Source organism: Globicephala melas, chromosome 3 (assembly GCF_963455315.2).
Source record: "Globicephala melas chromosome 3, mGloMel1.2, whole genome shotgun sequence".
NCBI classification, from domain to species: Eukaryota; Metazoa; Chordata; class Mammalia; order Artiodactyla; family Delphinidae; genus Globicephala; species Globicephala melas.
In genome coordinates this window covers 122,888,925-122,913,718 of record NC_083316.1, presented here as the reverse complement: position 1 = coordinate 122,913,718, position 24,794 = coordinate 122,888,925, and the positions used below count along the sequence as shown (strand labels likewise).

General features: G+C 40.5%; 1 protein-coding gene across 5 annotated transcripts in view; it reads left to right on the top strand.

The window, feature by feature from the left end:
* Positions 1-24,794, top strand: part of PPP2R2B (protein phosphatase 2 regulatory subunit Bbeta) — a 455,567-nt gene that overhangs the window by 171,242 nt on the left and 259,531 nt on the right. The window lies entirely within an intron of this gene.

The window sequence follows — 24,794 nt, the reverse complement described above, 5'->3', positions numbered from 1 at the left end:
CACTGCTCAACTTGCCGCACCGACAGGGAAGAGCGAGTGCCAATTGGTGAGGCTGAGCCTTCAGTGACATGATCTGACAGGCACAATAGACTGTCTCCCCTGCTGTTGTGTGCTCCATGGAGGGGGCTGTAAATCCCACACGAACCTTTTTCTTTTAGAAATCAGGAAACCCCAGTTCCTTCTACTATTATAAATTAGGAAATAAAATTCACCAACTCCAGCAAAATTGATTTTTGGATTTCTTGCCAGCTTGCTGTGGTGGTGGTGCTGGGGAGTGTGGTGAAATAGAAGTTCTTGCTCTCAAGCATCTTTCCATCCATTTGGGCAGATGATGCTCTGACCTTCTCAAAATGTACTCAATCATATAAGCCAGACTGTGTGAGTCTGTGCTGCGTTTGCCTCTCTGTTATCCCTGGGGGGCTGAGATGGTGGAATCAGAGCCTGCCTGGCTCAAGACGCCCCCCCCCCCAGCAGTACTAGTTCCGAGGCCTTGGACCAGTCACACCATCTCTCTGATTATTTTTTTACCTATAAAATATGGCAGCGGCCGAGGCAACATGCCCCTGGCTAACATGTTATTGTTTATACGTGAGCATTTAATAAATACAGAAGAATCCCTCTCACTCCATGCAGTTGGGACCAATAGTGGATGATAAGTTGGAATAGTTAAGGCAGAGAATCATAACAATGATACCCCTATTTTATTTTTTTTAACTGAAGTATAGTTGATTTACAATGTTGTGTTAGTTTCAGGTGTACAGAAAAGTGATTCAGAGATATGTATATATTGTTTTTCAGCTTCTTTTCCCTTCTAGGTTATTACTAAATGTTGAGTATAGCTCCTGATACACCTATGTTAAACAGCATTGCCTAATTTTGATGAAGAACCTGTTGAAGAATCAAAGCTTAGTCTCTGAGTATGGAACTGCTGATCGGGACTTACATTTTTCTTGCGCAAACCACACCCAAAATGACAAAGACCATGTCTGAGATTGGTTTCCTTGAGGTTGAGTGAGAGTGTAGATTGGTTAAGTAGAACCGATCTTCACTACTGATCCTTCTAGATTTTTATGGTCGTCCCCCATCTTTTCTCTCTCCCACATTTAATTGACAATTCTTGATCGTTTTTTGAAAGCATTAAACTTAGTTTTCATATCAAACAATCATTCTCTGCCTTTTCACACCATTCTTTTCATCACCTTCCATGATATTTAATTAAATGACAAGTATACGGGCATCAAGAGATTTGGGAGCGGACACAACTGACTCTCAGTAGATGAGCAGCTCAACCAAAAGAAACAGAAGTGAGCCGGTGGACCAGAGATGACCTTAATAAATTAGCTGTGAATGTAGAGCAGGCTAGAGACCCATTTTACAGAGGGAATTGAAGGCATATTTTCATCCAATGAGTCAACTTCCTGGAGGTCTGTTAAAAGATATTCTGTTGTAATTATGATACGGAGGAAGAGCCATCGTATACTGAGTACTGAGTGTACCAGGAATTGAGTTAAGGACTCTATATATCAGCGGTCGCCAACCTTTTTGGCACCAGTGACCGGTTCTGTGGAAGACAGTTTTTCCACGGGGGTGGGGGGATGGGTCAGGTGGTAACGTGAGCAATGGGGAGCGGCAGATGTAGCTGCGCTCGCTCTCCCGCTCGCCTGCCTCCTGCTGTGCCTCCCGGCTCCTAACGGGCTGAGGACCAGTACCGGTCTGGGGGTTGGGGACCCCTGCTATATATGATGTACTATATATTACGTGTATATGTATTGTGTACTACATTGGTGTGTATATATATGATAATAGGTACGTGCATCCACGTGTGTGTGTGTACATCATAAAATCCTCACAGCAATCCTCAGCTGTGTTTACAATTAAGGCTGAATTAGGTGAGACTTTTTAGGTCTTAGTCACCGTTGTCTATTATCCATCTCCTAGTCCAATATCTGGTAAATAGCGCTTATTACACGTTTATTAAGGAAATGAGGGAATGTATGACAAAACTGAGGCTTAGAGAAGTTGTGTAATCTGCCCAGCATCAGTCAGCAGACTCGGGACTTGAATGCATGTACGTCTGACACAGAAATGTATGTTCTTAAGAATGGATTTAGGACGTGGATGGATCTAGAGACTGTCATACAGGGTGAAGTAAGTCAGAAAGAGAAAAACAAATATTGTATATTAACGCATATATGTGGAACCTAGAAAAATGGTACAGATGAACCGCTTTGCAGGGCAGAAAGAGAGACACAGATGTAGAGAACAAACGTATGGACACCAAGGGGGGAAAGTGGCGGGGTGTTGGGGTGAGGGTGGGATGAACTGGAAGATTGGGATTGACATATATACACTAATATGTATAAAATGGATGACTAATAACCTGCTATATAAAAAATAAATAAAATAAAATTCGAAAAACCCGGATTTAGGTATATTAAAATAATTTCTTTTTTACAAAGCTCTTGGAGATATACTTTGGATCTCATATTGCCCTAAGAATAACCTGATGGGATAAAAATCTGGTGTCATCTCCGCTTTTCACAAGAACGTAGATGCTCTAGAACAGGGTCTGTAAATTGTCCTGTAAAGGGCCAGATAGTAAATATTTTCATCTTTCCTGACCATACAGTCTATGTCCCACCTACTCAACTCTGCCATTGTAGCGTGTGGGCATGGCTGTATTCTAGCAAAACTCTATTTGCGAAATCAGGTGGTGGCCCATGGACCACCGTTTGCTGACCCCTATTCAAAAAAAGTGTTTGGTACCCAATAATGTTCAAAAAATGTTGATCTTCCAAGTGAGTGATTTTGGTAAGTGCTAGAGGGATGTTTACCTGAACAGGAATGGCTCAGTGGGGAAGGTGGGGTCTTCGTGGGATTCTGACAGGTGGAGCAGAGCAGCACAGGCATTCCTTATGGAGAGTGGAGTCTTGTGTGATCTTAGGAGGCAAAAGTAAGCAAGGAAAATGGTGTATTATTGAGCAAATGAGCTGGAGACTAGAGACATAGCTGACTGTTTGATGCCCATTAGAACCCTCATATACCACCACACATCTTCCAGGTAGTGTCCCCACAGCTGCTCACTCAGTGGTTACTTTAAAAATGTTTGTTATATACTAGGCATCATGCTAAAAAAAAAAACGCAGATATGCAATTAAAAAAAAAAAAACAGACACATATTCTACTGTCATAGAGCTTGCATTCTACTGGAAAGATACACTTTAAACACAAACATAAGAACATGAATATAAATCTTGGTAAATGCTACATAGGAAAAGAATAGAGGCTGTGAGAGAACAAAATATATGCTCACTGATGAAAATCGGGACTGTAAAGAAAAGTGTAAAACAGAAAGTCGAATTTAGCTCTGAACATAATCATTACAAACATTTTTTGATGTATTTTCTTCCAGGCTGCTGTGTGTGTGTGTGTGTGTGTGTGTGTGTGTGAGAGAGAGAGAGAGAGAGAGAGATGGATGAATAAAGGAATTATATGAAAAATATTATCATACCTATGTTTGTTTTGGTCCCAAACACAATACTATGAGCATTCTTCTGTAACATCCTATAGTTAAACCATAATTTTACCAATCACTCAATGCTGGAAGTTTGGATTATTTCCAGGATTTTGATGTAATATTTGTGTGATAAATGATTGCATGCATCTAAATCATCTCTCAGGTTATTTTCTTAGAACAAGTGTCTAAAGTCAAGATTACCGGGTTAAATGGTACGAACGATTAAGTTTCTAGAGAAGATCAATAAATTGCGTTCTAAAAAGTGGTACCAGTGAGTGCCTTTGTAATTGCTATGGCTCTTTCCTACTTTTGTTTGGTCCGTGTTTTGCCTCTACTTCACGTTGTCACTCGTTTTCAGTGTGTTTAAGTTCATCCTAGAGAATGTACGTGGGGTGAAAATCAGAAAAAAAAGTCATGAAGATATAATTAATGAGCTTTCATTTGATCCCGTTGCCCTTGTCCCTCCCCAAAGCCCCGGGTCCTCTTACCCTTCCTAGTGGGAAAACAAGCTCAGTGCTCAGCCTCCGCTATTAAATACATGGGTAAGTAGCTTGCTCTCTGGGATTTAGTTGCCCACCTACGTTAAATAAAATGACTTTCCTTGTTCCCAGGCATCAGTTGTAGATAAGTATATGGAACCTGGTGACCCAGAAATGTTAATTTTCTTCAAACTGGTGAGTAGGTAATTTCAAAGAATGATTGACCCAATATGACAACCAGTATGGTTGTTTAATGAGCTAGCCTCTTGTGGGGCTCAAATCTGACGTTTCTGAAAGCTATGTTAACCTTTTCTTGTTATTACTATATGTGGTTGAATGCAGTTTGAACCTAGATAAATCTGAGAAAACTAGACTCTATCGTTGGCTCAAGATTTCCAGACATCTCTAATTTCCCTCCAAAACTTGAGAGCATGATTTGATGGAAATGAAAAGTAAAAATCTTATAAACTACCACTGGGATTACATTTTTAATGAGTGATTTTTAGTCCAACAACCGTCGAACAATGCAGAGGTTAATTAGGTATAACTTATAGTCAGGCCTCTACACTCCCAGTTCTTCTGCATCCATGGTTTCAACAAACCATGGACTGTGTGGTACTCAAGTATTTACTATTTTAAAAAATATCCGTGTTTAAGTGGACCCGTGTAGTTCAAACCCATGTTGTTCCAGAGTCAGCTGTATGTTGGCTGTCTGTAGTTCATCAGTCTTTGGGGATTATAGTTGGGAGTCCGTCTGAAGTCTCAGTTCATTTGGCTTGAATACTTGGGGCACTTTTCTCCCTCTAGACTATCTGGAGGTATTGCAGTAAGAAGACCACATTCTTTGACTTTTTTTGTTTAAACTTTTATGAAGTATTAAAAAATGATACACAGTTTGTGACCTAAGCGTTCAGTAGATAAAATTTAGAAGATGCATGGCTGGCTGGCTGGCTGGCTGGGTAGATGGATGGATGGACAGTTCAATGGATAAAGATTTGTGTGGTTAGTGGGTGATCCAGTTCTTCCTCAGAGTTCTAAAAGTATTAAAACAGCTTCTATAAACGTTAAGTTTCAACGATGATTTGAGATGGTAATGTTAAAATCTACCTCTCATCTCCTTTCTCTGCTGTCTGGGAGGCCAGGGCAGGCGGGATGGAGTGAAAGAGTATTGATTAGGGCAGCACAGATGCATGGGGACAGGCTTCCAGGAATTCATCAGTGGTTCTAGTTTAAAAGGAAAAGATATGACAGAGGGGAGAAGAGCTGCCCTGGGACCCTGAGCTTAACAGGAGAGACTGGGACAGCTCAGTGCCTCCAATTGATGTCTCTCACAATGATTATTAATATCTAATATCCCACTCCAGGTCTGTAGGATTAGCCTGGGTGAAAATAACATACTATGCTTTGGAAGTCAGAACTCTCTGGTTACTTCATAGGACGTAGGAGGAAAGATTTGGGTGCAGTTCCATTTGTGAACAAGGTGTATTTCCTTATGGGTTCTCTGACCCCTCACAGCGTCAGAGATCAAAAACCTGCTAAGGTCTCCCCAGGACCTGAAGAACTGTGCACTGTGGTGAAAAATGCAAAAGGAGTCTGATTACCATATTGTACTTCTGCTGCCAACATGCTTACTCAGTCCCTAAGCTTTCTCAGCACAATTTGAGATGGAAATTTTCCGATCAGAATTTTTCCTATAAGTCTAAGAAACTTGGATTTGAGCCCATTGTGCAGGCCAGGTCTTTTCTTTTTCCAGTTACTTGACAAGCAGGTTGCCTTTGAGTCACTCATATATGGATGGCCTTAATCTAGACGTTGGCACATGCTGAAGAGGCAAAACACATTTTCCGCCTTTTGTTTGACCCTTTAAGAAGATTAGTCTGTTCACGATTTTCTCCTGTGCTTATAAGCCTTACTGTTTACTGCCTGTCCCTTTGTTTACCTGAGTATCTCCCAACTGATCTTCAAACCAGGCAGGCTGGCTTGTGCAGGGTCCTCACTACCCCAGGCCATTCCTGCTTCCCTGCTCCTATAAGTACCCGTTTCCCTTCCCTGGTACCTATGTGACCTGCCTCCAATCCAGATTTTCCCATGACATTTTTCTTGAATTCCTTGAATTATTTAATCATAACAACAATCCTGTGATGTATAGGTCTCATTCCCATTTCATGAATGAGAAACCTGAGGTCCAAGGTCAGACAGCCTGCCAGAAAGAGGCAGACCGAATGTTGTCTCCCCAACTGGAAAGAAATTCCCAGAATGCAGTCATCACATCTTTACCCCTTTAGTTTATCCTACAGAGGACAGTGTAGTGCTTGGTGTACAGGTGCTTAGTAAATGGTTTTTAAACTGGATTTGAGTTTGAGAGTAAATTGATTATGTCTCTGTAGTTAGGACAGCAGCCAGTTACATATTCTTTACGTGGGAGTTTGAACTTGGAGCTCCCTCTTCACATATTGAAGCCAGGTTCTCCTATGCCCACTAGGGTTTAAAGGTACAAGGGTGCTGTCAAAAGATGTGCTTTTTGCAATCACTTGGAAATCGTACCAGCTAATTAAGAGCATGACCCATTATTTATTCGTTCATTTGTTTACGTGTTTGTTTTTTACTCTTTAACCATTCAGCAAGTATTGATTAAGCAATTGAAACGTTAGTCATGCCATGTGAGTTGGTATATGATAGCATCCAAATGAAAAAAGTGTATAAAGGGTTATTAACATTGGTTATGGGGGGTGAGGGGAGAAGTAAGCAAAAAAAAGACAATTCAAAATAGTAAAGTTCACCACATCCATGATCTATATAGTATGATTCCTCCTGTATGTGTGAATTGTGAGAATTCAACAAACAGGATGGTTATCAAAATATTAATGATGGTTATCTCAGGCTGATGGAACTTTTAGTAATTTTTACTATTTATCTTTATATTTTCTAATGTATGACAGTTTTCAATAAGTATTATGCATTGTTTACATACTAAAAATTATAAAGCTGTTATTGGGGTGAAAAATAATTCATGGAGTGTCTATTATGTGTGAAGAACAGGCCACTGGATATCAAGGTAGTAAATAGTCACCTGAGTTCTTCTCTTTACTTTGAAGTCACATTAATAATTCTTCAAATGAAAATCAGCTGGAACCCTGGAAAAGCAGTGAAAAGTGGACACTAGTAATTGTCACATTCTGTAACAAGAATTCCATTCAAGTTCTCGTACCTGTAGGTCTGGGTGAAAGGGCTTTGGCAATGAGCTTGGCCCTTAGGTCCAGAGCCCCTTTGGTCCTGTCTCTTGGCTTAAACAATAAGGGTAAGAGGACACCTCTGAGTTCAACCAATCACTCCATAATGGGGCGGGGGAAGGGTCTGGATGAGTCAGTTAAAATCAATTGCAGTGATGGAAAAGCCATCTTAAGAATAAACGTCCTAGAGCCCGTGGGCCAGCACCAGCCCCTCTGCACATGAAGGATCTCACAGTCTGGACTTATTGACACAGAAGGTGGTTTTAATTACCCTGAAGGAATTTCTGGTATGTTTTGCCAAAGCCAGTCTTAAAGTGTTTAATCGGTGGTTTAGTGACGACCAGACCCACTGGAGAGGCCTGCTGCACTCGGGGGGACAGCTGGTTCAACGTGTCGTGTATTGCAGAGTGGCTGTGAGTAACAGAGCGTAGGTATGTTTTATCAGAGAAGCAGAAGCAGGAAAATGAGATGATCCTGGCTTTGAAAAGTTTGGCATGTCTTATGTCTGAGAAACCTTGGTTTCCTTCCCAGTCATTGACCATGATCTAAGCATCCTCTGTAACCTCTGTTTTGGGTATACTGAAGGTAAACTTTGGTAAGATGATCCAACGCCAGAGTTTGAGTGACCAATCAAGCAATCAGCTTTATAGCTTTACAGCCAGCAACTTGAAAAAAAATGAATTTACCTCTCCAAATACAGGCACAGGGAGAATTTAGACTTTTACCTGTTCGTGTTGGCCACAGAATATTTTAAGAAAAGAGGTATAATAGGAAAAGCAGGATGATGGTGTCACATCACAAGGCCATGTTAATCTATCAGATCACTTAAGGGGGAACCATAGTCCAAGATAAATGAAAGGGCACCAGAGAAATTGTTTACTTGATTTTTTATACAGCAGGTTCTTATTAGTTACCTATTTTATACATATTAGTGTATATATGTCAATCCCAATGTTTACTTGATGTTTATCTCTTTGCTCTTGAACCTTTTGGTTGAATCCTCTCAGTGAGATGTAAAAACAATCAATAGTAGTAAAATACTATCTTTTATTCATCTCTCCAGATTTAACTCCAGATGGAGTTTCTTTTTTTCTCCCAGCATAAAAATGCCCTTTTTCCTGTCTCCTGTCACTGCTGTCCCAAGCAATCTACATATAGGCTAATTTCTGCTCTGATGTAGACATGTGAGGGTGAATAGCTTGGCACCTTGAATAGGCATCTAACGGTGTCTTTGGCAAAATATAATGAGCCCCCATTTGCTGAGCCTCGGAGAGTGTCTCTGTCACGTTTAGTGACATAATGGTTTGCCGATAATCCTTTTTGCTTGCATGGAAAGGCTTCTCAGCTTGTTTCACAGGAACATTCACTGACCTAGGGATTTGCAAAGGTTATAGAGAAGCAAGGTCATTGGAAATGAATCCCTCTTAACCGTCAAAACAACTGAGCGAGTAGTTCCATGGGTGTTCTTGCTACAGCTGCTAATTATCAGTTTTAAACAGTCCTCTTCCTCTTACCTTTCAAATTAGTCTGTCAGTAAACCAACTTCTTAGCTAACCAGGTTGATACACTGGCCGCCAAATTTTAGGCGAGGAAGGAGTTACATAAAATAATAATCCCATCTCATACTTCTGACAGGGTTTTATATTTCTGCAAAGTATTTTCACAGTTCTTATCTACTATGCACAAAAAATTTGGAGAACAAGTTTTATTTTGTCTCATTTTCTCGGTGAGAAAACAGATCCGGTGGAGTTAAGCGGCTTGCCCATGATCACATAGCTGGTTTGTGGTGGAGACATGACTGAGGTCCAGAGATTCTGATTCTGAAAACAGAGCTCTTCCCATGATATTAGAATACTAAATAAATCAACTTTCATTGAACTCTCAACTAGCTGAAATCTTGCAGTTTTGGGAAAAGGTATTCATTTTTGCTGACTCTCTCTGTGAGATGTTGGCCACCTACATGCTTAGCACAAGGTTCTTTGGGTAGAGCAACGTGGCATGCTACCCTTTGATTGTTGGGCTTGGGTGTGGGATATGTCTTATTCCTAAGGTTGTTCATTGTTACTCTTGCCAAATGGGCAGCTTTGGGGGCCACTCTCCTAGCCAGTGGTGCAAGCCTCAAAGAGGTAGTGTTCGGTGATCATAAAGATGTAGAGAAATCAGTGAACTTAGTTCTATTTCAAGACTGCGTACAGCACCCAGATATCTAACTCACAAATATCTGCCGTATGGAACAAGTAAGAAGATAGGTGAGAAAGACAGTGAATTAATCATCACTGACACCATCCTTATCCCTGGAAACTTAATATAAGGGACGGGAAGTTACATTTACTGAGTGTTTTTTACCTGCTCAGTACATATTTTGCTTCCTTTACTTTTAATTACGTGAGCAGTGTATTCTTTATTAAGAAGATGGGCTCATTACTTAAATCCTCTAACTATAGTTACCCATATGTAAAATCATGACAGTGGTAACCGCCTTGCATGGTGTGGTAAGGATTAAGTGAGATAGTAGTTGTACGATGGTTAATTCAGTACCTGACACAGACTGAACATTCATTAAATGGTTGTTTGATTGTTGGTTGTCTTTAGTATTTCTAGAAGCCTTAAATGGTCCTAAGTGTTATTTGCGCTGGGCCAAACATTCTTTCTGCCCTCCAAGTCCCTAGAGTTCAGGATTATACTAAAAAGATATACTCAAAGGATTAAGGACCCTGACTCTGGAAACCACTGGCTTTGTTTCCTGACTCCATCACTTGCTAGTTCTGTGACCTTGGGCGAGTAATTGAACCTGTGTCAGCCCAGGTGCCTCCTCTTTAGAATGAGGATAGCAATGCTTAACTTCCTAAGGTTGCTGTGAATATTAACTACTACAGTGTATATGATGTGCTCGGGACAGTGCCAGGTACATGGTATGTAATAATGGCTAAATAATGTTAGGTTGTCTTTTCATTAATATTCATTCAGTTATCTAACTATCCTGAAGCAAAATCATGACTGTCAAAAGATGGTGGTTTTGGTTACAAAACAGAGGAGAAGTAAGTTAATATCTCAACCTTAATCTTTGATGTAGTATCAGTTCTGGCTGGTGGTGATTGGTCCGTTTTAAATAATAAATATAATCTCATATAATAATAAATGGAATCTTATGAGAATCTAAGCCAACTGCTGGTCTTTTCTGAATAAGAAATAAAGCATTAGGAAACAAAAATCCATTATCTACTCTAGGCACCATCAGTAGGATAGTTTTTAAAGGTAATAGCTTTGAGATATTAAAAAATTAATAATAGATTAATTATAAACCTCTCTTTCTATATTAGTGTTATGTTGAAGCTTCCTATTAAGCTTCCTATTATGGCTTAATTTCGTTGTTTTTGAAAGAACCTTGCTTTATTTTTAGTATTTTTTATATTGCCTTATTCGTAGATTCTGCCAAAGTATAATCTTATACCTGTGAGCACTTTGCGAGAAAAGGAGCCTCTTCTAATCAATGATTAGAAGTCAAATGACTTGCTCCTGTTTCTGAGTAGTTCCAATTGCTTAAAAGTGGTTCTGTGTATCAGAGCAGTCTCTCTTTTTTTACCCATTGCTCCTAGCACTACACTATGAAGCCTTACCTCAAAGCTTGGTCCTATGCACGTGATCCCTCTTCCAATAAAGATAGCTTTCCTAACCGCAGGCCTCCCCCAAACTCCCTAGATGCCCGATGCCTGTTGTCTTCCACTCTGATGCTATTAGAATCACCTGAAGTGTTTGTTAAACACACATTGCTGGGCTCCCCCCAGAGTTTCTAATTTACTAGGTCTGGGGTGGGGCCTGAACGTTTGCTTTCTAATGGTTTCCCAGGTGATGCTGCTACTGCTGGTCTAGAGCAACGCTTTGATAACCACTGCTCTTCAAAACCCAGCCCAGTTGCTGTCGAGAAGGCTGAAGCACAGAGAGGTTTTGTAGTGTGGGTGGTGTCACCTCATTAGCCTGGACTTTGACAGGTCGGGGGCAACCTCACACAAAGATGCTAGCGAGGAATCTGGGGAGTGTGTAACGCACCTGTGTACGTTAACAAACGTGGAAGCTTCACTACCTTCTGGAGTCTGGATCTGAGCCCCGTGTTTGTCGCAGAACCCAAGGGAGAACACAAGACAGAGAATAGTGGCACGGTAATGAAGCATGAATTATCCAGAGGAAAGCACCTGTGGAAACAAAGGTATTAGTATGATTATTTATACCTACTCTTGTTAATAAAATAGCAACATGGAAGGGTTGACTAGTTCCCATTGCTTAAAAGTTGTTCTGTGGGTCCCAAATCCACTCATGCGCATTTGAAAAAAAAAAAGTATAAATCGGAAGCATCGCTGAACTTACTCTTCTAAGAACTAAGAACATGTTTTGATGACGTGCGTTGGTTCACAGCAAAGACAAATAATAATTAGCCAAGAAACTACCAGGAGAGAAGGATTAGGCTAGATAAGAATAGACCCTACTTTATAGCTGCTTAAGAGGTATGTAGAATAGGCTAGCGAACCAGACAGATTTATTAACTGTTCTAACAGATAAAAGGGTTGGGGTCAGCAGGCGAAGACAGACAATATGGGCTTCTATACTGGAATCCCTTTCAGTGTAATCCCTAAACAGTCCCACCTGATTTGGAGGAGGTAGCATGAAGACATCTGCTGGCTTGTTTTTATTTATTTCTTGAAACAGTACAGGGAGTCTCTTTAGCTTGAGAGCCTCCACATTTGGCTGTATTTTGGGGGCCCTGGAAAATAAAATTTAGTGCAAAAGAACAATATATTTTTATTTAAGAAAAAAGAATCATCAGAGATTTTCCCTTGAGGTGGAATTTGTAACAGAGGCAGGTAAGAACTCTGGGGCGGAGCAAAGAGTAAGAGATTCAGAAGAGAAGAGCTCCTTTTGAGAGAAGGAATGGGGAAAGAAGAGTTTCCAAATAAATATTTAATATAGGGAAATGAAATGGAAAGGTGGTTAATGACTTAGTGGGAGAAGAAAAGAAAGAGCAGATGTGTGTATTTATATGTACGTATGTTCGTTTATACATGTTCTCCATCAGTCTATGGATAAGGCTGTGTCAGGCATTGGTGTCCCAAAGGAATTATGCAACTTTAGCTTTATACTTTTCTGTAGACCCCATACAGGTTATATTTCTTAATGTGCTTTTTAAAATAAGATAATAGGAGAGCAGGGTTTGTTTTTAAATAATACCTTGCGGTGCTTGTGATGTGGAGTTCAGCTCTTTCCTTGCTACAGAAAAATTTACATTTTTCTGTCTGACTTATTTTAATAATGGGTTTATGTCTGTTATCATTTCAATGTACTTTTCTTTCATTCCTGTCATCCAAGTCACATTTTCAATGCATTCTAATATGGTATTGATTGGAGGGCTGAGTTTTATTTTCATCGTGTCTCACCAAGTCCAAATATCTCTGAAAAATACCTTCAAAGTTAAAAGACGGTGCCCTTGGACTTCCCTGGTGGTCCAGTGGTTAAGACTCTGCGCTTCCAGTGCAGGGAGCCCGGGTTTGATTCCTGGTCAGGGAACTAAGATCCCACATGCCGTGGGGCATGGCCAAAAAAAAAAAAAAAAAAGATGGTGCCCTTTTCAAAATGCTCAGGGGTTGGTGACTGTAAGCACATGCATAGTTTGTGAATAAGCATGAGGTATGAAATGAATGAGTGTGTGTGTGTGTATTAACATCAGTGCCATTCGAGGCATTATTTTCAGAAGTTAAGGTACTTTCTTCAGAAATGGACTCCATTAGAATTTGGTTAAGATTGCCTTGAGTTTTCAACGAGAGGTGAAGATTATGTAATAGCAGTATAAGGCATGAAGTCATGTGTTGCAATCTCTGATTGCCCGAATTGTGCTCCAAGGAGAAATAATACTTTAATGTGTAGCAGCAGATTGGTATGAAAGGAGTCTGCCATTCATTCTTTTATTTACTAAGTATTTATTGAGCACTTACTACGTGCTGTGCTTTGTACCGGGGATGTGAGAGTATAGTATACATACCTGGACTCCTCTGTTAAGGAACTCATGCCCTAGTGGGGGACACAGACAGGACAACAGGCAGTTATTATGTAGTCTGAGAAGTTCTGTGATGGGGGAAGGACAAGGGACTGTAAGATGATGGGGGAGGGCTCAGAGGAGGGCTCATGAAGAAGGAGATGGCTAAGCTGACACCTGATGGTTGAGGAGGAGTAAGGTGAAGGGAAGAGGGATGAAGTGCTCCAGGTAGGGCGGATGGTATGGTCAGAAGATAACGGGTTAGTCCTACCTGACTTAGTTAGTAGTTGCTTGACTTCAGAAAAAAAACCCATCTTGGACATTTAGTTTCCTTATCTTACTGCGGGGGAAGATAGATGGTGATATCGGTAGTTGCAAAGATGGTGGTCCTGACAGGTGGTGGGGATTGGGGTGGGGGCGGAGAAAAAGGTAAACAGTAGCAGTTCACATTTCCTGAGCACTTATTAGGTGCCATGTTTAAGTATATTAAACATTTTCCATGCATTAATTACCTATCAGAGTTTTACAATCTCTGTATGAGGTAGGCACCCTTATCTCTGTTTTACAGATGGGAAAAGTGAAGTTCCAAAAGGCTACATGACTTGCTCAAGGTCACCCTGCTAGTAAGTGGAAAAGCCAGGATTTAAAAACAGAAGTTGACTCTAGAGCCCACATTTTCTATCATTACTATGCTGTTCATAATCTAACTTTTTCACAGGGCTGATGGAGAGATGAGTGGGGCAATTCATTTGAAAGAGCTTTTTAAACCGTGTGGAACTCTGGGCTGTCACTGTACGTGTTGAGCTGAGGCATGAGTCCTGTTCTCGGCAGCTAACCTAGAATAAAAAGGAAAACTGCTTTCAGCCATGTATGGGCTGCTGTTTCTGGCCTTGTTAGCAACCCCTCTAATTCCATGGCCTCAGCACATTAGTAGTCAAAAGTGGCTTTCCCTGGGGGACATGTTTTGAAGCAACAGAACATTAGATGAGATGGACCATGGATTTGCTCCCAAAAGACAATTGTTATATTAGAAAGTCCTCAAACAGGACTTCCCTGGTGGTGCAGTGGTTAAGAATCCACCTGCTAATGCAGGGGACATGGGCTCGAGCCCCGGTCCGGGAAGATCCCACACGCTGCGGAGCAACGAAGCCCGTGCGCCACAACTACTGAGCCTGAGCTCTAGAGCCCGCGAGCCACAACTACTGAAGCCCACGTGCTGCAACTACTGAAGCCCATGCGCCTAGAGCCTGTGCTCTGCAACGAGAGAAGCCACAGCAATGAGGAGCCCACGTACCGCAATGAAGAGTAGCCCCCGCTTTCTGCAACTAGAGAAAGCCCACGCGCAGCAATGAAGGCCCAACGCAGCCATAAATAAATAAATAAATAAATAAGTAAATAAGTAAGTAAACAAATAATAAATAAATTTTAAAAATAGAGAGAGAATGTGTTTGGGAGTGTTCCTCCCTCTGCTAAAAAAAAAAAAAAAAATCCTCAAACATTTGAGATCATTAATCTCTGTTAATCACTCCATGCCCACTCTGATTGTTCGGCACAAAATGAAATGGAAGCTTGGCAACTATCCAGTTCTTTTCAAGATCGTGGCTTCTAATACGGATAATTCAAAGCCCCAAATGGACTCTAAAAAATTCTGGAGTACCTGGTTGACATAAATATATATACATGTGTATATACGTGTGTGTGTGTGTGTGTGTGTGTGTGTGTGTATTTTTTCCTCTGCCTTGCCTCCACTTTTTTGCCAAATAGACTCTCTTCCTGTCACCTTGATGTTTTTGACAGTTTCCCCAACATGCTCCTTGCATTTGTCTGCACTCTAATCAGCCATTGTGTTGTGAACTTTGGGCCGTCTGCTAGTGTCACACAAGCAGGTCCGTGTTGCTGGCCAATGCGTTAGCCTCCATTGGGAGTAATTGAGAATGTTCAGAGAGAGGCAGTTGCAAACTCTTCGGGCACAGAGAGCACATCTCCACTCCAAAGGGAGTGGCTGGTTGTAATCTAGTATAGGGAGATCCGCAGTGAACTAAAATAATGAATTCTTCTGCAACATAGTTCAATTCCAGAGGCTAATTGTTAGTTTGTTTAAGTCCCACTTGAGGCCCTGATAAGGGGGTTTTCCCTTTGGAAGCTTGATTGAGCTAATGTGAAAGGCAAGACTGTGTAATTCAGATATACTAGTGCAATGCAAACAGTTTCATGTATTAATGGTCACTAATGACTTGTAATCAAGCTATGATTTGTTAGGTTGAAAACAAAGACGCAATTAGTTTATTTGTTCAGGGGTGTAAATGGAAGAATTTATCCATCTGCTGATTGTTCTTTTCCATTGGAGACGGTCGGCTGGAGCATTAGACTTGAGCTGTGGGACCTTGGGGCTGCCACTGTCTGTTCCTGAGATTCTCCCAGCTTCCTGACCGACACCTCTTAAGTCTACCACCTTCATCAAAAGGGGACGAAGAGGATAACTGTTCTGGTGCCCTTTCTCTGTGGCCTTTCCTCTTGCAAATCAAGCCCCTTCAGTACTATTTTTTCTCTTTTTGCTCCACTCTGGTCCCAAACTTCAAATAGTTGATTTTCTCAAAGTATGACCATTCATTCAGCAAACATGTAACACGTAATTATTGAGGGCCAGTTATGCTCCAAACACCATCTTAGGCCTTAAGTTGTATAGTGGTTTTCAAGAGTCTTGACTCAATCTTTGCAAGGTTTACAGTCTTTCCATAGATGTCTTTAAAATTTTCTGCAACAGTAACTACTCCTTTCAGTGCTTATCACTAAAACCCAACGAAGACTCCTTTGGCATGAAACAGATGCTCTGTTGAGATATGCATCTTTGAGAACAAGGCACTTTGATCCTTCAGGGTACACCAAAACTGGCACTAGAGATTTTGAGGAATTATAATGACTCCTTAGAAAAGATATACCTGATGTCTCCCCTAATCTTTTATTTAACCCGAGGAAGCAAATACATTAAAATCCTTATGGGAGGGACTTCCCTGGTGGCACAGTGATTAGGAATCCACCTGCCAACGCAAGAGACATGGGTTCGAGCCCTGGTCTGGGAAGATCCCGCATGCCGCAGAGCAACTAAGCCCGTGAGCCAAAACTACTGAGCCTGCGCTCTAGAGCCCGCGAGCCACAACTGCTGAGCCTGCGTGCCACAACTAGTGAAGCCCGTGCACCTACAGCCCATGCTCCGCAACAAGAGAAGCCACTGCAATGAGAAGCCCGTGCACCACAACGAAGAGTACCCCCCACTCACCACAACTAGAGAAAGCCCGCGTGTAGCAGCAAAGCACAACACAGCCAAAAATAAATAAATACATTTTAAAAATAATAATAAATCCTTATGCGAGACCATGACATTAAAACATAAAATCCTTTCATCCTTCATCAAGTGGAAACACTGTGATCCACTTGATACCACAGAGCAATAATGATACAGGTTATCCCAGTGAGACATTTCATTACTTGAGATCATGTTGAGACAATGGGAATGATCGCACTCCCATAGCACATGACTTCTTTCCTCATCAGAACTAATCCCACACTCACCTGAAATTCACTAATCTGAAAGGACTATCAGTCTGTGTTGACTATCTCCTCCCCTGGAAGGTGAGAACCTTGTGTCTCTTGCTCAGCATTTATCCCAGGGTCTAAAACAGTGCCTGACATATAGTAAATATGCTCAGTAAATATTTGTTGAATAAAATTTAGGCGCAATGATGAGAGCTTGAAAGCTAATAGTATCATTTGGGATTTTGTGAAAAAAAGCAAAATTGATGACAGTGATCTTAAGAATTAGGACTGGTAAACTACTGGTACCATAGCTGACCTCATCTGCGTAGGATTGTTTTTTACGTCCCCTTTATGTTCACTTCCACATAATATCCATTTCAATGCATTAATGACCCGTACGATAAAAGGGACTTCCTATACCTTTGGAAACTACTGGAACCTACCAGTGATATTTCTTATACTCATCACAAGGGTAACCGATCAAATTTCTAGTGTGAACTGTCGTATTCTTCAGAAGTCAGTGAGGAGCGTTGACGTTCAGGGATGCCTTGGCAATAGTGTAGGTGGGTGGTGTGGTCACTTTTCATTCATTTATTTAATAGATATTTAGGGGACACTTATTGTGTGCCAGGCGTGGGGTTAGATACCAGGAATATGGAGTAACAAGGCCATCTGGGGAAATACATTAACCAAAGAATAACAAAGATACATATACAGTTGTGACTGTGACAGGCTCTGCAGAGGAAGAATTTGTGGTGCTATGAGAGTGACCTGGTCAGGGGACGCGCCCCTGGTGAAGAGGGGATTGGGCTAGATCCTGAAGCGGTAGTAGGAGTTAGCTGTGTTGAAGAGGAGTTGCAAAAACATATGTATAGTAGTAGCAGTAAAGAGAGTGTGTGTCCAGAGAAGTGAAAGGTGACCCGTGTGGCTTGAGTTCCCACAAGGTAAGCATTAGACAGAAGCCGGATCTTGCAGAACCTTGAGGGCATATGAGGACTTTATTGCTTTTTATCCTAGGAGTCAAAGGAAATGTTAAAATATTTAAACGTAGGGAAGATGGGGAGCAGTGACCAAATTTGTTTTTTGAAAAGATCATTCTGGCTGCAGTGTAAAGGGCAGAATGGGAACGATCCAGGCTAGGTTGACAGAGACGAGTGACTTGGTCATATGAAACTGATACACAATCTACGTAATATATGCCCATGTGAGGCAGTCCCCATATAAAGCACGTACCCTTCCAAGACATTCAAGATGAGCTTCTCCATGGTATAATATAGACCTCTTCAAGTCTCCTCTGTGTCATTCACACACACCCAGACATAAATTAGCATCATTAATGCAGCAGAGTGTCACATTAGTGCCCAGTTCCCCATCCAGCTGATGTATGGCTTGAGCATCTTTCCCTTTGTACTTTCCCCTTCTCCTTCAAAGGCTGTTCTCAGGTCTCATTTTCCTTCCCAGAAGTGTGAGATTGGTTTTTCTGCTGTGCTGTTAGAGTCCTCCACCACTTAGGGTCTAATCCGCCGTGGCTTTGTTCCTGTTTGTCAGGAACCTCGAGCATATATTAAGACATTATACAGGGTGGAAGCTGTATTTTGACAATGATTATGCCCATTATCTGTTTTAATACATGTAAATTGCTGTGGAGAAACAAACCATTTTATGCCACTTGAATCCTTTTCAGGGAAGCCTGAATCCTTTTTGCGTAGCTTAGATGTATTACTGTCATTTTCCCTTCACGAAGTTGAATAAACACACTTAAATCAGACCTCGGTAAATGCACCCTCTTTTACTGTTGCCCTTATAAATTGTTGTGAGTTTAGTCTTTGAAATCCATATTTGGTGACATCTGTAAATTCATCTGTAGTCCCTTCCAGAGTTGGAATTGTTTGGTAAACCCAACATGTGTATTATATGTGGCAAGCACTGTACTTGGGGTACAGCGGTGAATAAGGAAGAATGTTACCTTTAAGAAGCTTACAGTCATTGCCCAGTGTTGGCGTGGGAATTTACAGATAAGCAAGGGCAGAAGGTTAGAGTGATCCACGTGGTAATGGATTAGAGTTGGAGACATCAGAGGGAACTCCTGTTTAAGTTTATATAGATACACATGATTGCATAGGGAAGTATTTATGTGTAGATACACGGAGTTGTATACCTACATATATTTATTTCTGTGTCAGCTGAGAGCACCTAAAAGAAATGACACCCCAGTAGCAACAGGCCCAACTAGCACCCAGCTCTTGATTTCTAAAACCGTTCTCCAATAAAATGACCCTGGAATCCTGGGAGAAATATCTAGTTTGGGGACTGGAGAAGAAAATATATGAGATGACGTCAGAGTCTCTTATAGTCCCAAAATGTAAGGAAGTGCTCAAAAAAGAAAAAAAAAAAACCGACATTGATGAGAGTGTGTCCGAGTGACACAGGAGCTGACTGAAGGAGTTCCCAGTGGCTCAAGTGGAAAAATTGGAATAAAAAAAACATAGTCGTATTGAATTATATCCCAAAGTATAAAATAAATATCCATGAATCCATACTGATATGAAGAATTGAATAAATTAATAAATGGGAGAGAAGAGAAAAGTCTCCCTTGTGGAATGCCAAATAAATTATATAGAAGACCCAGCCTCACGGAACATAGCAAGTAGGCATAATTCCCCATTCCTTAAGTGTGGGCTGCACATAAAGACTTCTTTCTACAGAGTAAAGATGAGGAAGACAGGGGGGCAGGGACAGGAAGCATAACTTTACAGAGGAGAAACCTGACAGACATTACTTAAGCTAGTGATCAAGGTCCACATGAACAGTCATAATTCATGTTGATAGTAGGCATCCTTGATAGGATGTGATGACTATGACACTTTGTCACTTTCTCTGTGATCTTTGATCAGGAGAAAAACATCAGACAAATGGCAAGGAAAGTCTGAGAAACTGCCGCAAGAAGAGGAGCCTAAGGAAACGTGACAAGTGTAACATAGTATCCTAGAAGGGATCCTAGAGCAGAAAAAGGACATTAGGTAAAAACTGAGGAAATACGAATTAAACTATGGACTTTAGTTAATAGCAATATATTAATACTGGCTCATTAATTATAACAAATGTCCTACACTAACAGAAGACATTCATAATAGGGAAAACTCTGCAAGAGGTATATGGGAATTCTCTGTGCTATGTGTTTAATTTTTGTGTAAATCTAAAACTGTTTTTAAAATTTAAAGAATAAGGAGCTTATGGTCTAGTGAGGGAATCCAGTAAGCTAGTAGGCAGTCGTAATACAGTATAATGAAGGAGGATGTATAGAGTGATTGGGAGAAACAGTAGGGCATCTAACTGGTCCTTCAAATCGTGACATGACCACTTTGGACAGTTTACTTGACCCTCTGATCTTCTGTTTCCTCATCTCTAAAATGGTGATAAAACCTGCCATGAATCAATATAGACTGTGAGGTCAAACTACAGGAGCTCAAACCCCCAGCTACAGAGCTAGGTGGTTTACTAAATCTATCTGGACTTTAGTTCCTCATCAGTAAGTAGAATAATAATAGTACCTACCTCAGAGAGTTGTCCTGAGGTCTGGGGTGATACCTGTGAAATGCTTAGAACAAGTCTCGGCACACCGCACTAGATAAATATAAGCTTCTACTGCTGCTATCAGCTCACAGATTTATGGGGAAGACTCCGTGGGGTGATCATGGAGAGTATCTAGCACGTGCCTGCCATGTCATAAACCCTGTGGTGGTGGTGTGATGGTAGTGGCAGCGGCAAGAAAGAGGTGCTGGAGGCCAGGAGAATGCCCTTCCCTTGAATCCTACACACCAGACACAGTGGTCTTCTCTAACCCTACACTAAGGACAGGATAGGAGTTGATGAGGTAAAAGGAGGGTGATGGGTGTGGGCTCTAGCAGAAGGAACAAATGTCCAAAAGCCAAAGGAAGTGTGGCACCTTTATAGAACTTTATAGAGTTGAGAGTGGCTGGAGTGTGGAGTCTAAGGAGGGAGAAAGAGAAGTAGGTAGGGCCAGCATTATGTCAGGAATGGAAGACTGGACTCAGGATTTGGACTTTAGCCTAGGGTCACCATAAAATACTGGCTATTGTTTGAAAAAAAGTCGGTTGGAAGTGGAAGATCATTTAGGAAGCTATTTCAGTTGTACAGGTGGAGAGATCATGGTAGGGAATCTGGAAGTCGAGTTAAAGAATTTGAAGTCTAACAATAGGGCAAATACTGACTGTACAATTTTGTGAAAATCTTTTTCTGCCTATGAGTCAGACATATTATAGTATGTGATGCCTGGACAATTTCCTAGTATCTGCATAAGATTTAAAAAGTGTAGGATAATGTTAAGAAGTTTAGGTAGTGACTTTGAAACATCTACATACTTTCCACCCCTAATATGTACCATCATAGATAATTTTTTAAAAACCATAAACATAACAATCAGCTTAGCTCTGAAATGCTCTAGACCAGCATCATCCAATAGAAATGTAATACAAACCATGTGTGTAACATTAATTTTCTATAGCCACATTTAAACAATAAAGAAAACAGGTGAAATTAATAATACATTTCACCAATATATTGAAAAATTGTCATTTCAACATGTAATCAGGATAAACATTATGAATTAGATATTTTATATTCTTTTTCTTGTCTTCAAAGCCTGGTGTGTATTTTATACTTACGGCACCCGCCATTCACACTAACCTCATTTCACGTGTGTAGTAGCCACGTGTGGCTAGTGACTGACTGTATGGGACAGCTCAGGTCTAGAGCTTCCAAACTCCTAGTCAGAAAATCTTTTTAGCTTTACACTTGCTGGTGAAATCTTTTTCAAACACGTTAGTCAACATTTCTGCCTTAATACCTATACATGGGAAACTGACTTGCACATACTCAAATTGCCTGTTTCTTTCACTCAATTAATAGTTAGTGAATGCCCACTATATGGTAGTGGAACTCCTACTATATGAGCGTTGGTCCTGGTTTACACACTGGAGTTCTAATTGTGAGCTGACCCTACAAGTTGCCTATCCTTCCTGGAGGTTAGAAGGTCATGGAGGAGAAAGGCAAATACAAAACAAAATCTAGTAAATGAGGTAATCATAAATTATGCTGTGATGAAAACAAATGAGAGACTTTTGCTTTTATTTCTTTTGCCTTAAGAGACAGATCCAAAGAAATATTGCTATGATTTATGTCAAAGAGTGTTCTGCCTATGTTCTCTCCTAAGATTTTTATGGTTGCAGGTCTTACGTTTAGGTCTTTAATCCATTTTGAGTTTATTTTTGTATATAGTGTGAGAAAATGTTCTAATCTCATTGGTTTACATGTGGTTGTCCAGTTTTCCCAGCACCACTTATTAAAGAGACTCTCTTTTCTCCATTGTATATTCTTGCTTCCTTTGTCATAGATTAATTGACCGTAGGTACCTGTGTTTATTTCTGGGCTCTATATTCTGTTGCATTGAACTATGTATCTGTTTTTGTGCCAGTACCATGCTTTTTTGGTTACTGTAGCTTTGTAGTACAGTCTGAAGTCAGGAACCATGGTACCTCCAGATTTGCTTTTTTTTTTTTCCCCTCAGTATTGCTTTGGGAATTCAGGGTCCTTTGTGGGTCCATGTGAATTTTAGGATTATTTGCTCTAACTCTGTGAAAAATGTTTTGAGTATTTTGATAGGGATTGCCACTGTGGAAAACAGTATTGAGGTTTCTCAAAAAAACTAAAAATACAACTACTGTACGACCCAGCAAATCCCACTCCTGGAGTTTCTGAAGAGAATGAAAATAATGATTCAAAAAGATACATGTACCACAGTAAGCAATAGATGAATGTCCATTAACAGATGAATGGATAAAGAAGATGTGGGGTGTGTGGGGTGGGGGTGGGGGGGTATATAGACATGTGTGTGTGTGTGTGTATATGTATACACACACTATGGAATATTACTCAACCATAAAAAAGAATGAAATTCTGTCATTTGCAACGATGTGGATAGACCAGAGAGTATTATGCTTAGTGAAATAAGTCAGACAGAGAGAGACAAATGCTCTGTTATCACTTACATGTGGAATCTAAAAAATCAAATGTATATAACAAAACAGAAACAGACTTATAGATATGGAGAACAGACTAATGGTTACCAGTGGGGAGAAGAAAGCGGGGAGGAGCAAGATAGTGGTCTGGGATTAAGAAGTACAAACTACTATGTATAAAATAAATAAGCAACAAGGATATGTTGTACACCACAGAGAAATATAGACATTATTTTGTAATAATTTCAAATGGAGTATAATCTATAAAAATATTGAATCTCTGTTGTACACGTGGAACTAATTCTGTAAATCAACTTTACTTCAGAAGAAAGAAAGAGAAAGAAAGAAAGAAGAAAAGAAAAGAAAAAAGAAAAGAAAAAAAAAGAAACACAACAATGGGAGACTGAGATACTGGATAACCATGGTGGGACAGCTTTAGATAACCTCAGTTGAGGTGACATAAGATGGAAAATAAAGGGTGAAACTGAGTCAGCCCTACAAAAATTTGGAGAAGGAGTAGATCAATTAGAGGAAATAGCATGTGCAAGAGCCCTGAGGCTCTTGACAGAATGAAAAGAAAATGATGATGGCTGAAGGTTGGTGAGGGGAGGAGAGAGTGGCATGAGATGAGTCTGTAAAGGTGGGCAGAGGCCAGGTCTCCTGGGACTTTGTAAGTCATAGTAAGGAGCTGCAGTTTTGTTCTAAGTGCTCTGATATCTAAAGGATTTTAGGGGAAGAGATTTGTTCATTATAAAGATTTCCCTAACCTCAGATCACTACATAGATGAAACGTAAAAATTCAGTCAAGTGAAAGGTGGAAGAAAGTTTGTTCTGCACACCTCACAGGTTATTAAAGAGAGAAAGATGGAATAAGGTATGTGAAAGTTCTGTGAAGAGTATAATGATTCATAGATGCAAGTGAAGAAAAGAAAGAAGTGTAAGTGCTAAACCCAGTTGTTTTTGTTGGGCTCTTTTCATAGTGGAATTGCTTTTGAGCTCTTCTTTGTAATGGAATTGCGTTTTTCAGTGTCCAGGGTGCTTTGTGAATGGCATCTCAACTTTCTTCTCCAAAAATTAAGTTGCACAGAGTGGAGCTAGGCAGGCAGGTCTTCCACCCTGACTGTGGCTTCTGGATTTCCAGATATGTGGTTGGCTGTTTCTGAAACGAATGCTCGTAGGTGCATGGTGACATCTTGGGGATCCTGCCAACAGCTTGTTAGTGTGTATGAAGGAGGAGCAAGGATCCAAGGAGGCCGGGAAGAAGATGGCCTTTTATTTGTCTGGCATTTTGGAATATTTTAATACATATTTTGAAATCATTATCTCATGGTCATGATAATTCTGTAAACTAGATGAAGCGAGCAGACACCTCCAAATCATAGAAGAATGCCGAGGCTTTGAGAGATTGAGTCACATGGTTACTTGTGGGCAAAATGGACAATGAGAGTATATCTTCTAACTTGCGCTTTTTTCTCTCCTGTGACAGAACACCAGTGACTTATCTGATCCTACAGTCCATTACGAAGCGCCCCTTTTAGGAACGTATAAAATAGAGTCTGAGTTCATTGGGACCACATTTCCTTTGAGACTGTTTAAAACCTAATCTCCTGTATTCCAGTGCTGCTGAGGGCAGGGAGACAGTTTCATAATCTGTCTTATGATAAAGCAGCTTGACTGCAAGCCCCAAAGTAACTGGGTTTATGTACTTCTCCAGGTATACTGTTCGGTACACTACCAAGTGTCATTAAACAGCTAATAAAAATGATGGAATCAAGACCCTACTTGGTCGTCATTCACAGTCTGACACCTGGATAATTTTCAAGCATTAGGACAGAAAGAATCTGCATTTAAAAATTATTTTAACCTAATTTACTAATTGAGAGTCTAGGAGCCAAAGTTTCTAATAGTTAGTACTTGCTTGTTATTAGCAGATAAGAAACACGGACTCTTTTTCAGGTGTGTCATTTTTTTCTT